General features: G+C 49.7%; 1 protein-coding gene across 3 annotated transcripts in view; it reads left to right on the forward strand.

The window, feature by feature from the left end:
* Window positions 1-15,557, forward strand: part of TBL1X (transducin beta like 1 X-linked) — a 943,441-nt gene that overhangs the window by 916,087 nt on the left and 11,797 nt on the right. The window lies entirely within an intron of this gene.

A 15,557-nucleotide genomic window follows, 5' to 3' on the forward strand; every position in this document is an offset into this window, starting at 1 on the left:
AGAGGGGTAACTCGCAGGAGAGTATTCCAATCAATCCAATGCCCTAAACAATACCCAGCCTATAGAAGGGTTTATCAGAGACTAGTTTTCCTGAGAGCTGAAGGGAGCTCAGAACCTTCTTGGAGGTTTCTCCCAGACACTGGCAGAGATCACCTTTAAAGCAGGGGGAAAACGGAGCCTGATGCAGGCTGCATGGCAGACACTTGCAGGGTGCATCCCTTTGAGAGAAGAAGAGATCTTTCTGGGGGCTTACACCCAGACACTGGCAGAGGTCAGCTTCAGAAAGGTGAACATAAAATCTTCCGGAGACTATAATATAGACACTGGCAGATACCCGGCCGACCAAGAGAAGATTAGAGTGAAGGGCTAGGACAGAGTCATTGAGCGATGCCCATCAGAGGGCCAAAAGTGGGATGGCTTCATCCCAGACCATGGCAGAGACTGTCAGAGCAGTCAGGAGCCTGTTGAGGGATGTATTTCTGGCACTAGCTGTTGCCAGAATGGGGCACATAGAGGTCTTTCTGGCCACAGAGCTGCAGTCCCGGAAGAAGAGGAAAAGCTGGACCTTCTGTGAGACAGGCATGGTATCAAGAGAGACAGACTCAAGGATGTTAATTTCAAAACCTGTATTTACTAAGGTGCCTGGATTGGTGTAATGCCTTAATGGCACTAAAACTAAAGGGGTAGTTCCCTCAACCGATGTTTCTAAAGGCTGTCTATGTCTAATAGTCCATAAAAGTTTGTCTTTGTCTAAAACCTATGCTTGGAGGTAAAGTGAATATAATGTCATCAATGATATTGTGATGTCATCTTTGATGTCCTGGATGTTAGTTTTAGCAGTGCATGGTGGTGGCGTGAGTTATGGTTGCTTAGCTTACCATAACTAGCGAATTTCAGGGGTTTTTGGATTTTACTTGTAACCATAACATCCTTTTAACAACGTTATTTTACTGAATTTCAAAGATTTTATTAGTACAAATTAACCATAACGTCCCCTTAAAGTTTTGTCATTGAATTTCATAGGTTTTTATGAGTCCAACCTAACCATAACGTCCCTTTTAACAACATTTTTTCATTGAATATATTACATGGCCACGGTAGTGGCCATGTAGTTATGGTTAAGTTGCTGTTTCCATAGGAAGAGCACTTTTTGGGCGGCTTATAACTTTGCTCTCCCTGGACGAATCCTCACCAAACTTTGCAAAAAAAGTATTTGGGTCACTCTGAATTGTTTTTGCAAAGTTTGGTGAGGATTCGTCCAGGGGGGGGCAAAGTTTTATAGGGGGGGGGGGTCCCAAAACTTTTTTTTTTCCCCCACAGACATAATGGTAAAAAACAGCCCAAACCGCTAGACGGATTTACACCAAATTTGCGGCAGGAGCAGCAGCTTGGTCCCGAAAGCGTGCTTTGCTTTATTTGGTGTAAATCTGTCCAGTAGTTTAAAAAAAAAAAAGACAAAAATGTAAGTGAAAAAAATTAGTGATATCTGTGTTCGCTTCGCGGACAACTTCCCCGTTCGCTCCGCGGACAGGACGGTGATTGGGCAAGCAGCTTGTGTGATGTCCGCGGACATCTGACGTGCGCTCTCATTGGATGCGGTGAAAGCGTGCAGTGCGTCTGGCTTCAGAGACGCCCGCCATCTTTGCTCCTCGCATGAGAGGCTTTGTATCCCGCTTGCACAGTAAGTCCCCCACCCCCGCTCATGCCCGTGTCGGTCTCCTGTTCCTCCCACCCCCCGCTCATGCCCCGTGTGTCCTTCTTGTCACCCCCACTCATGCTCCGTGTCTTCCCTTTTCCTCCAGCCCCCCGCTCACGCCATCGGCACACGGTGGCCAGCGGAGGGCCGAGGAGCGGGATCTGCCACCTGCACAAGAACACCGTGTCTTTCTCCCTCCCGCCCACCCCCGCTCATGTCCGTGTGTCTTGCCCCCTCCCGCCCACCCCCGCTCTTGTTGCCCCCACCCCCTGCTCATGCCCCGTGTCTCTCTCCTGTTGCCCCTCACCCCCCGCTCATGCCCCGTGTCTCTCTCCTGTTGCCCCCCACACCCCGCTCATGCCCCGTGTCTGTCTCCTGTTGCCCCCCACCCCCTGCTCATGCCCAGTGTCTGTCTCCTGTTGCCTCCCTGATGATTGCAAGAGGCAAGAAAGCGCGCTAGGAGGAGAACATCAACTGCACTGTGGAAAGGTACACCTAGCTGGGACCCAGAGTGCGCCCCTCACACCCTTTTCGGATATATAATCTTTCACACATACTTCACTTGTGGGGTACAATCAGATACTTTCTAAACTGCCTGGTACTTTGCTCCTCCTAGGCACGACCACTGCAATCTGTAGTCCCTCCCTTTATTCCTTCAACCTATCACCTTCAGATGCTCCCTGCACCCCTTCCTTTTCTTTACTACTTCCTTGTGAACACTTGCACATTCCCTTTTCTGTCTTATTTTCCACTGTGCACTCTTTCACTTGCTTCTTGTGCACACTTGCTCCTCCCTTTGCCTTCTCATTGTGCCTCATGCACACCTTACATACTTACTTTACCCTTAACGTGCACCCTTGCACCTGTCCGTTTCTTTTTCGTGCCTCCTGCACACTTAACACACTGTCCTCTTTGCCGTGCACGCTTTGCACTCTGTAACAGTCTTTCTTTCACTTTACTTTTCTTCCACGCCGCTAGCGCAACTTCCTCTTTTTCTGTTTTATTCTGCTTACTTCTTACACTTTTCTGTCCTTTGTGTACACTATCTCATCTGACGCTTTAAACTCTCTCCAGCTCCGCTTCAGTCAAACGCACGCCCCTGGGTTTCTCACTTTCACTCATCGGGCAGCGTCGCTGTGACAAGCTGTTCTTCTGGATACACAGGGTTGAGGGTCTCCCCACCTGCCGCTCAGACACACTTGGTTGGGACAGGCACACGCCCCAAGGGAACAAGCATTGCACCGAACGCCACCAGCAGGAGATGGGCAGCTTTACTCTGGCTCCTTGGAGGCACAGCTCCCTAACCACGCTGTAGCCCCTCCTTAAAACTGGGCCAGCGTTCCAGCACGCCATTCTCCTTGCTTCAACTCCTGCTGCCATATGCTCCCCGACTTCTCCGTTGTGGACAGCATTCCCAGTTCGCCTTTCTCCTTGTGAAAAACCCCACCTTCTATAGTTGAGAAAACAGCCACATGGATTCAGGTGTGAGTGGTCATTATTAAATGCCTGACTCTGCCTGACTCTATTATTGGGACAGCTTGAGTTCTTTCTATAGTCGGTTTCCCTTACTTTCCCCATGTTGTTTCTATGAGTAATCTTAGCTGATCTTGGTTGCCTCTTCCTCGTCTCAGTATTTGTTGGAAATACGGAGGGGGTGATGAAAGGGTTTTGGAGGACAGACCTATTTCCCGCTACTCTATCAGGGAATTGACAATGGCCATCGGTAAATCCTCTAGCCTGGTTTTCCCTCAAGGGGATGGTAGCCCCCTTCTATATTCCTGATGGTTGGTTATACAAACATGAGTCTTGATGGTGATGTGATCTGGATTGGTAGAGGATGAATGGATATTAATATCAGACTTCTGTCTTTGTTTTAATAGATTGTTCTTCCTTCCTCACCTTGGGCAATTGGCATTGGATATTTCATGGATTCACATGCTGTGAATGTTTCCCAAACTGACGAAGGGAAATATTCACAGCATGTGAATCCATGAAAGATACCAACGCTGTAGAAATAGTTACAGGTAAGAAACTACTCCCTTCCTTCCTCCCCCTTGGGTCATGGGTGATGGGATTGGAATTAGGGAAAATGAGACCTGGATTAGGGTGATGGGAATCAATGTATCCCATGAAGGAGTCCGGGACTTCTTCCTCTTCTATAGTTCCGTTGGAATACCGTGCCTCACTTGAGGTACTCCCATGAGAACATCCCCGGGCTCCCCTACCCAGGTGATCATCCCTTGCTTGTCCACTCCTAGGGTGGGCATCCAAGAGAGATGGCCCTCCCCATGCCACCTGAATAGAGATTTCTCTGGGTCTACATGTGAGAATACCCCTAGGTTTCTCACACTTCCTAAGGCACATTATCCCCTTGATGATGGCTGAGGCCAAGCCTCAACTCAGCAGGAGAGGGTCTGTAGGGCGCTTGCAGTCATTGTTGCATTACTTGGAGGCCAGTGTGGGCTCCTAGAAAGGTTTGTAGTGCCATTAAGACTTCAGGAATGGGTCAGGGAACCGGGGGGGGGGGTCCATTGACTGTGGAGACCTTGGGCCGAAGAGCTGGTTCTGGACTGATATGATAGGTTAGTTATTACGCGCTTAATACCCAGAGGTTTCTAAGCGCGGACCGGGAGATCAAACCTGTGCTGCTCCGTGTTGTCTTGCTTCCAAGGCGAGCACTTTGCCGCTGAGCTATCCCCCCGAGACTTCGGGCAAGAGACCGTGGAACCGCAGATGCAACATGCCTGAAAGGCTTGGTTGTGAAGGCCGACTCAATTTAGGGCTCTGGTTGTTCATCCTAATCCCAGATTCCATTGAAGAGAGAGAGATGCTCAATTGTGAATCTTAATAGTATCTTCAAGCCGAGGTATGTGCTGGGTGCAATATATCCTTAGGACATTGTTTTAATGCCGAGAAGCAAGCTGGGCTCTATGTACCTGAGATATTGTTGGTAGAAGCAAGCTGGATGCTGTATCCCTGGGACGTTGAATGTTGGATTAGAAAACCTGGACTTGAACGCTCGTTACTGCAGAGTAGGCCCCTGCACATTATTTAGTTTCCATCTTGACGTCTCCAGGAAAGCTGTCCTCCCTTTTTGAATTGTAGCTAAAAACCTTTAGATCTTGTAGTTGTTAGCCCATCTTTAACTGATGGGTAGCTTTGGGTTTGCATGCCAAATATCTTAGATCGCCAATGGATTCAGTCTTTTGAGCAGTAAGGCTACTTCACCAAAGAACTCAACCATTTAGCCTTGCAGACACTTAGTTAGGTAAGCCTATCCTGAACAACGTTTGCAGTCTACAGCCTATTTATTACCCATACCCTGCTATCAATTAACCCTTCCCATTGTGTTTAATAACACTGTTGAACTGTATTTCACCTTCTTGTGTCTTCGATCATTCACTTCACACCACTTTTTATTATGGCTGCTTTAACACCCATTTTGAATAAACCCACAGCTTACTTTATTCATGGTGATGCTGGACCCTTCGGGTTCACAGAGCACTAGTTGTAACTTCTAGGATGTAGTCATAGGACCGATGGCACTAAACTGGATGTAACCACTCTTGGACAGTGCCCTCCAATAAGCATTTGCAGACTCAACAAGACACAGGGATGACCATAGACCTACAATCTCTTGAACTAAAGCACTGAACCTCAAAAAGGAGATAGTCACCTCGACCAGCACTGGAAGGTTAACAGGAACCCCCTCCAATCCGCACAGACACTCATATATATGCTAATACTCCTACGTCCCGTCCCCTTTCCTCCGTACTGTATGGGCGTCCCTCGCTAGGGACTAGAGACGGAATCTTTTTCACCAGAAAAAATCTTCTTCCCTTTAAATTTGGAGGTGTGCGAGAATGCGTCCCTGGGAGCATGTGCTCCCCTGGCTCCGTCCACCAAGGCCACTCCCCAGTCCTCTTCTGCATCGACGGGAACAGACTGCTTTCACCAGCACTCCTGGGTTTGCCTTCGGCCTTTTAATGCCACTCGCTCTTCCCTGGATACTGTCCTTTTTGTCTTTCAGTCTTTAATCAGGTACTTGGTCCTCTGGCGCCACATTCCTCCCCGGCGCATGTTGACATCATTGGGCTTCAGCAGGTGTCCAGACTGCAAGGGGCTCTTCCCCACGTCCGACCCCCACGCCCTTTGCCTCTGCTTCCTTAGACCCGACCACGGCTGGGACGGCTGAACCACATGCAACACACTTTATCTGCACACTCTGAAGAACAGGTTAGCTCGGTGGAGAGAGCTCTTCGAACGATCGCCTCCAGAAGACTTGAACTTTGTCAGACACAAGTGGCGGCCCGAGGTAGGGCCACTCTTCTCATCAGCACCCCGAAAGGGCGACTCCTTTCCTAGGAAACAGTCCGAGCGGGAGGGACCGTCCAGGTTCTGACATCAGCCCAGGTACTGAGGCGGTTTCAGCTACCGGCTACCAGGCTGAGGGGTTGCTGGATCCTACCGGTGAGGACGCTCAGGGACCGCAAGGTTCTTTTACCGGGTGTCCACCCGAGGGGATACACCCTAATACCGGACAAATGTCTGAGTGTGCGCTTGTACACAGCACTACCGGTGACACAGCCAAGGGCACGACGCCTACCAGGCCCCGTCCTGAGGTGCAAGTTAGGCCTCAAACTCCACCGCCAAGCGTCCTGGAGGAGACCGGGCCCCGTTTAGCAAGCACCATGATGCAGGCACGTGGCATGCAGCCCGACAAGATGGCCACCACGTCAGACAAGATGGACACTCGTCCAACGACACTCGTCCAACGCCACCACCCTTCACGTAGCAGGTGGGAGAACGTATTTCGAGGTGGGACTGGTCTTCACCAGGTACGTGTCCTACAGCATAATCATTCAACGTCGCAGGGCAGATACACACAGCAGAAAAGGCAGAGTATGCCTCGGCAGCTTTTTTTTATGCCACCTAGCGCCCCACCGGCCTGTGAGGACAGGTTTTTTGAGAGAATCCTCATGCTTATGTGATCTCTGCAGATGGGAGCCATCCTTCGGGATGCGATCACGGACAGGCTGCCTCCGGTCCCTCCACCAGCACCCACAGCCACTCCGCCTGTGGCCGCAGCGCCTCTGGCCCCAGCGCAGTTCCAGCTGCCCACGCCAGACCCCACAGTGCGGCACCTTTGCTTCCGACTCCCCAGGCAGTTTCATACCATGCTCCGGCTCTGGTCCTCACACCTCAGCCTTTGGCACCCAGTTCCCCTCCACCCGCTCTGGACCAGCAGGAGACACTGGTGGACACTGATGAGGAGGCCAAGGCATTCCATGAATGGCTTGCAGGCCTGGCCGAGTGCTTGGGGCTTCCACAAGCCAAAGTCGAACAGCCGGAGGGCCTCACTTGACGCCCCATGGCTAGAACGGGGATTCCGATGCAAAATGACTTTGTAGCAATGGCCAAAAAGGGATAGCTTAAACCCTATTTGGCGCAGCCCACCAACAGACGCCTCGACAGCAAGTACAGGCAATTGGAGGGGGATACACTCTTGCTGTCGGCGCACTCTCAACCACACTCCTCAGGGATTGCTGTGGCCTCTTATCTACTCAAAGCTGCAGTCTTCTTCGGCCACCTCATCCTCTGCACTGCTAGGAAAAGGAGAAGATCTTGGAGGCATATGGAAAGTAGGTTTATTCCAACGCATCTCTGCACCTTCGTCACTTCAATGCAGACGTTATGCTCACAGCTGTTAACCAAAGGCTTTGGCCGGAAATAGCTGACTTCCTTCTGGAACTTCCGGTGCAGTCAGACATGCTTCAAGGCGGGGCTGGCAGAAGCAAAGATGGTGGCTCAAGACATTGTGGAGTCCACAGTGGTGCATGTAGACACCTCAGGCCGTGCCATCTGCATCACCACGGATGTACGGGCTACCAAATTCAACCTGGACGTCCAGGAACACACATTGGACCTTCCATTCGAGGGTAGTGACCTTTCATTCCACCACCAATGAGTATCTTGATAAGAGGTTCTCAGACTGCAAAATCCTTATCTATCCTCACGATGTCCACGCCCAAGATGTACAGCCAGATGCACTAGCATTCCGACAAGGGGCGGGCCTTCGGCAGGTTCTGGGGCTTTCAGGAACGACGTTTCAGGCAGCCGGACCACTCTCCAAGTCAACACCGCCACAAGCATCACAAGGCGGGGAATAAGGACTTCTTTCAATCCCTCTCCTCAGCCCTAGCCTCAGAGGGAAAAAAGCCATGACACGCCCCTCCAGATCCACTTGTCTCCGGTGGGGGTGGCCAGGCTTGCTCTTCACACATAATATTGGCACACAAGATTTGCGGACCCATGGATCCTTTCAGTAGTGTCCACAGGATACCACCTACCAGTCCCCCTCTCCCTCCTGTCCTTCCTCTCCTCCACTCCCGTAGATTGGGACAACTCTATTGGCGGAAATTCGATCACTCGCCCAGAGTCAAGCAATGGAAGAAGTCCCAGCCTCCCAGTGGGGCATGGGCTTCTACTCCAGAATTTTCGCCATATACAAGAACCACCAAGCTGGCCTGAGAGTTGTGTTGGATCTATCCACCCTGAACCTTTCCCTCTCGCTTCAAAAGTTCAAGATGGTTACCCCAGCGCTTATTGCAGAGACATTATGCAGGGGAGATTGGATGGGCTCCCTGAATCTAAAGGACGCTTACCTACAGGTCCAGATTTGGCAGCCCCATCGGTCCTTCCTGAGGTTCACGATCATGGGCTTCCATTTCCAATACATGGTTTTACCATTTGGCCTCAATTCATCCCCCAGGGTCTTTACCAGGCTCATGAATGCAGTGGCAGCCCTTCTCAGGGCTCAGGAGCACCATGTCTATCCATGTGTAGAAGACTGGCTCGTCAGGGTGAGATCCTCGGAGGTGGTCCAGCACACCTCCTCAGCTCTCATGAATACGCTACACAAATTGGGATTCTGCATCACTCTCAAGAAGTCACAGCTGGGGCCAACGCAGCGTCTACTGTTCCTGGGCGTCATATGGGATATGAACTACGAGAGGGTCTTTCCCTTGGAGGACAAGATAATAGCCATCAAGAGGGCCACGAGTAATTTTCTCAACGAGAGGAGACATAAGCTTGGTGGTATCAGCACCTCCTGGGTGTCATGGCTGCGTGTCTTCTGGCAGTACCTTACACAAGGCTGAACATGAGGAGATTACAGCTGCCCTTCGCAGCCTCATGGAGTCAGGAGCGGGGTTCCCAAGCAGAACTTGTCATCATTCCTACCTTTCTCCACCAGGACTTTGTTTGGTGGAATACGTACTGCAACTTGAGAATAGGCAGGCCCTTCACTCAACCAGCACCACAGGTTACCATCACCACAGACTCGTCCTTGGAGGGCTGGAGAGCTACCCTGGACAACCACAGCGCCCCCGGAGTTTGGTCCCTTCAGGAACAAGCGGCCCAGATCAACTGGCTAGAGCCGAAGGCTATCTGGCTTGCTCTCAAGGCCTTCCTGCCTCATCAGTGGCAAGACCATGCGCATCCAAACAGACAACTGCATCAGCATGTATTACATCAACAAGCATGGTGGCACCAGGTCTCCTCCTCCTATGCACCTTGGCGTCGGCATCTGGGAATGGGCTCTGGCGAACGACCTACACTTGACAGCAAGCCACCTCCTGGGGGAGTCGAACCTGTAGGCGGACAGGCTCAGCAGGTTTGGTGCAGACAATTGCGAATGGCTATTGAACAATCAGGTCCTTTAGGGGATCTTCAACAGATGAAGTCATCCACCGGTGAGCCTCTTTGCCACCTTGTACGACAAGAAGTGCCCCCAGTTCACATCCTGGCCGGGACAGGGTCTAGGCTCTCTGGGTGATGCGTTACAGATACAGTGGAACAGCATGAACGCCTATGCCTTCCCTCCCATTCCACTGGTACACAGGGTTATCTGCAAGATAAAGGAGTCACGGCACCTCAGTATCATTCTGGTAGTTCCTGGTGGCTGGCAAGGCCATGGTTCTCGGAGCTGCTCAGCCTGTCGGACCAACCTCTGATGCACCTTCCACTGGGCCCAGCTCATTCACTGTTGCAGCAGGGGGTGGTATGGCCATCCACCCCGCCCGCAGAAGTTAGCCCTCGCAGCGTGGTTCCTGCACAGGTCACATTAAGGCACCTGCGTCTCTTGCAGGCTAACCTGGACATCATACAGTGGGGTAGGAGTATTTGTATTTATTTATTTATAACGCGCAAACCAGCAGGCCCGGAGGCATCAGGGCGCAATTTGTAAAAGGTTACAGATATGCAGGTATAACAGAGAATCATTATATACATTTACAAGAGGATCTTATATACATATGTACAGTAGTTTCAGTGCCGATAGGTGATAGTAGCGGTCGGCAAGTCAGGGTAGGTCAGGAAGAAACGCGAAGCCGGCCTTAAAGCTGGTTGAAAAGCCAAGATCTAGTATTGGCTTTGAAGGTATTGAAAGAGTCTTCCGCTCTAATTGAAACAGGGAGGGAGTTCCATAACTTGGAAGCTAAGACGGGGAAACTTGAGCCCCCTGATTTTTGCAATTTAAATCTGGGGATCGCTAGACAGTGGGATTGGGCTGTTCTTAAAGGTCAGGAGGTAGAGTGGCGCGACAGTCAACTACCAAGGTAGATCGGGGGCTTTGTTGGCTAGGCATTTGTGCGTAAGGGCGAGTGTTTTGAGTGAAATTCTCTGTTTGACAGGTAGCCAATTTAACTTACTTCTGGTTTCTGTGATGTGGTGGTGTCGGGGAATGTTTAAAGCGGCACGAATGGCGTTGTTTTGTGTCGTTTGAAGTCTGTTCAGGTTCTCTTGGCTGGTGCCAAGATAAAGAGCACTGCAATAATCAATTTTAGCCATAATAAGGGTTCTCGCTAGCGTAACGCTGTTAGACGTAGTGAGGAATGGTCTGCAAGCTGCGATAAGTTTGCATGTGTATGCAGACGCAGATCTGACAGCATTAGTTTGTCGGGTTAATGAGAGTGTGGCATCAAGGAAGAAACCTAACGTTTTGGTATCTTTTGAGGAGTGATGCTACTTGGAGCCAGTACAAGAGCAAGTGGACTAGGTTTTGCCACTGGGCGGTGTCTAAGGAGGTTGATCCTCGTACTTGCACATTGGAGGATGTGCTATCCTTTTCAGCACACCTGGCTCACGCAGGGGTACAAATAGACACATGCTGCACCTATCTGGTGGCCATAGGAGCCTACCGGAACTCGGAGGAGGAGGTTTTCTCATCTGTCAACCCGGTGGTTAATAGAAATTTGGCGGGTCTCACCAGGCACTACCGACCCATCAAGAATCCACACTCCATGTGCGACTTCAACATAGTGTTGGGCGCCTTGGCGCATAAACCATTTGAGCCAATGGCGTCTGCGGACATTAGGTTAGTCACCATTAAGACACCCCACTTGGCGGATCTTACATCTGCACGCTGTATCAACGAAACTCAAGCTCTGGTGGCTTCGGAGCCGTACACTACCTTTCATAAGGACAAGGTGGTCTAAAGTAGTCTTTGTTCCACCTGAATGAAGAGATAATACTACCAACTTCCTTCGCAGACAGGACGATGCTCAGAGGGTACTGTACTAGATGTTAGGCGCACACTTAAGTTCTACCTGGACAGAACCAAGAGCTTCTGCAAATCTGAGGCTCTATTTGTCACCTTCAGTGGGTAGAAGCCAGGATATCAGGCTTCTAAGGCCTCCATAGTGAGGTGGATGGTTTCGGCCATTAAGGGGGCCTATAAGGGGCAACACAAACCACTTCTGGCAAATATGCATGCCCACGCTGTCAGAGCCAAGGCCACGGCTGTGGCTTTCCAGAGGCACGTCCTGTGGCAGGTCATCAGCAGGACGGCCACGTGGGCCACTCCCTCTGCTTTCTGCAAGCACTCAGCTCCAGGTCAGACGCAGCATTCGGGCAGGCAGTATTAAGAAACTTGTTTTCTTAAGGAGGGTCACCTCTCCACCCTGGGGCTATGTTCAGTTGTAATCGCCCATACAGTATGGAGGAAAGGGGGCAGGACATAGGAGTAATTATAAGTTACTCACCATAGTTCTATTTCCTTCATACGTCCCACCATCCTCCCCCCCCCCCCTTATAAAACTGGTGTCATTAGGCAAAGGTAATGCTGTCTACGCATCAATGGGGACTGAGTGGCGGCACCAGTGGGCAGAGTCAGGGGAGCACATGCTCCCAGGGGCTCACCCATGCGCGCCTCTAAATTTAAAGGGGAAGATTTTTTTTCTGGTGAAAAAGGTTGTCTCCCGTCCCTAGCGAGGGACGCCCATACAGTATTGAGGAAAGGGGAATATGGACTAGGAGTAAGTTAGTCACTACAGTGAGTAACTTAGAATTGATCTCCTCTGCACCAACAAGCAATAGAATGCAACTATACCCCTCAATCAATTCGGCCTAGCTGCACACATACATGCACATCTCCTTGAACACGTCAACAGTCTTTAGAACGCAGCTGTACCCCACGCAAAATCAGCATAGCTGCACACATAATCCCAATCACAAATTTCACCACCTCAGAATGCAGCGTCCCTAGTCTAATTGGCCCTACTGCACACATTCAACACGTTCCACACATCCACTGCACCGTGTCTAGCATTAGAATGCAGCTACACACTGTTAGGTGTTTTCCTAAGGTCCTACTGGCAATAAGACTTTAGTAAGCTATCCCAGTGGTTTGTAGATCCCCAAATCTTAGCATCAGTCTGTACTAGCTCAGGACCTTGGTAGTGTGGCAGAGCAGTCAGGCTTATTTTAAGAGGAAGATGTGAGCTGTAGGTAAGTACTCTGAATCTTAGCTGTACAGGCACAACAAAGAAGCACTTACACTTATATTTATTTAAATATATATATTTACACCAGAATCATTTTAAATCCTTCATACGTCTATGGTAGTACACTTAGGAATACTAGTTAATACACTTCAAGGGCACTTTCATTTTTGTGTTTGTTTGCAGTTAGATTTGTAGCAACGTTAGAAAGGGAAAAGACCAGGTTATTGTATTATCGGAAATTGCGCACTCATGCGGTTTTCAACAGGTCATACGGTAGTGTATTTACTCTGCAAACACATATAGGAAAGTCACTTAAAGGGAAGAAAATAAGTGGTTAGTGCAACATGAGCTTAGTTTTAAAGGTTCTAGAGACGGTTTCTTCGCCTGGCAAGTCTTTTGTCCAAAAATGCAACCCTAGCTAAAGGCAGTTCGGAGAGGGCTTGAAGTCTTGACAAACAGCGAATAATGTAGAGTTCCTGTGGATTTCTTCCAGTGTCTGTTATTGAAGCAGCAAGTTAGCAACTAACAAGAGACTGAAAAAGGTACTCGAAGGGGACACAAGCAGCAGCTTGGGTCGGAGGTAAGAGGAGTTGCCCTGGGCACCTCTACGTGCACTCAACACTCTGGAGCGACTTCTTAGAATTAAGTAAGCAATACCTTTTTCCTCACAGTACATTTGGTTTGAAGAAAGTGTTTGTATTGGCTCCTCCGCAGTGTGGGAGCTCAGGACCCGACTTCCGGATTCCTTGGTCTGGGGACGAAAGGCACAACAATGGTCAGTGTCTTTCAGAAGCAGTCTCGAGGGAGGACCTGCAGCACGACTTTCAACAACTTCTTGGTTCACTCTGTGGTTTTTGTGCCTTTTCAGCAGCACCAACAAAGGACACGGATCGCCTGGCCAATCTTCTTCGCTTCCTGCAGTCCCACACACTGGTGAGGGGTCTTGGTCAGTTGGATCAGATCTCTGGACTGTCATTATGGTTTCAGCAAAGATTTGGCCTTTCCACAACGATGCACTCGAAATGGGCAGCAGGTCTCCTGGTACTGGTATTGGTTCCGCAGCTCTGGATGCTCCTAGGACCTCAGGAGATGGCTTGTTTCAAATTTCGTCTTGGGTCTGATTGTTCCCACAAGCCAAAGGGAAGGAGTCTTCCTCTTTGGAGCTCCTCTGGTGCATAGAAAACGAGGTCAGGACAGCAGTGGTGGCTTCAAGGTTTTGCAAAGGGTTTGCAGGTGTCTGTGGTCGTCTTCTTCAGTTACTTCTGTTTCCTGTGGTCGACTTGCTTTACATTCCAGAAGCCTCACCTTTTATACAGTTCCAGCACACACTTGTCTGCAATCTGTCTCAGCATTTTACAGAATGGGGGGTTTGGCTGTCCATTCAGGACAGCCTGACTCTGTTGGAGCTGGACCTATTCAGGCACTCTGGCAGACAAAGGACAGGGGGGGGGGGGAGGACTCCTCCCCCACTTCCTGCCTGCTCAGACACTGGAGCCTAGGCAGGGATACTTACTGGTTACCGCCAAAAGCAAAAAACACACACAGAAAGACACAGACACACACACACACACACACACACACACACACACCCACCCCCCATCGCCACGCGGAATGGTAGTAAAAGGGCTAACAAACACCACACTAGTAATGATGAAAAAAGAAGGGCATCCCCATGTTGGTACTTGGGTGCACCTATTGTGCACTACTAAGGCTATGGACATAGCCTGCGGCATAAAAAATACAAAGTACTTGGTAAAACATGTGCATTGCCACCAGCCATAACTAGGCGATTGTCTGTGACAAAAAAGTCACAGGAGCCGAGAGAAGGGGGATACTAAGTATCCCCTTGGCACACACCACCCTCAGTGGAGTGCCAATCCCTCAGACTAGAGAGCTTTGGGGGAGATAAGTATCTCTCTAGGATTAAGAACTGTAGTTACTTGAGGATATAGAAAAGGAATCTTAAAGGAGGACCCCAAGTGTCCCCAGAAACCATGCCCATAAGGAGCTTTGTGCTGCAGTAGTAAAATACAGATGCCTTTAAGAGCTATAGAGCAGACCGACTCCATAGTACAGATGAATTCAAAGAATAGAGTTCCAAAAGACAGAGGCCACAAGAATGAATGAGTGGAAAAGGGCTCCACTCATTCAGGAATGAAAGAAAAAGGTCCAGAAGTCCAGCAAAAAAGTGCTTGGGCTCTCACTAGGAGAGGGGATGAAGCACAATAATGATAAATCTCCCTAACACAAACCACTTAATCCGCCCTCGCTGCACACATACTGAGTGCACCCAAGCACTATTTATTACCCTAATCTCTCCACTGACCTGGACTCCAGCCCCAGAGGACGTTCAACCTACAACACTTTGAAATCATACCAATGGTAAAAGGTGCTATACAAATGCCTAATAACGTAACATGACCCAGCCACTGATCAGTCTTTATCTTTCCTCAGTGTTCCAAAGTTCTCAAAGTTGTCGTCTTTGACCACATAACTGACTACCGGAAAGTTCAATTGTTTCGATGACCCTTATCACTCAAGAATCTGCAGTAAGCAAGCAACAGGCAGAACTTACCCACACCAGTTTCCCCTTACTAGGGCAATAAAAATCCCTTCTGTCATTTATCATCTTTCTTGGTTTCTCTGCCACGTATGACAGTCGACCTTTCCTCACTCCTTCAGGCTCCCACCTTGGCTTTCAGGACATCATCATTGGGGCCACATACTTGGCAGCTTGCTCTTTTTCATTTCCTGGAGTAGTGGGACCTCCGCTGACACACTCCCCACCCACCACTTTTTAAGGGTTCCACAACTGTGTCCCGTCTATATCCTCTGCTTCCTAATCTACACCTCCTCTCTCCGCCAGTCATGTCCTCCTTTGCATTCTCCTGTTTATTGGCTGATGCTAGCCAGGTCTTCCCCCTTCACGTCCTTCACTCATTGGCTGTCTTTTTGAATAATTTATTGCATATCTGCTATCCGTCACTGCTACACCAAAATAAGTGATTTCTCTCCTCTTCTGTATATCATTTTCCTATCCTCCAAGTCTAACAATCTAGTTTTGCCCTTTGACAGCG

This window comes from Ambystoma mexicanum, chromosome 7q (genome assembly GCF_040938575.1).
Source record: "Ambystoma mexicanum isolate Mex_15411 chromosome 7q, UKY_AmexF1_1, whole genome shotgun sequence".
Lineage (NCBI taxonomy): Eukaryota > Metazoa > Chordata > Amphibia > Caudata > Ambystomatidae > Ambystoma > Ambystoma mexicanum.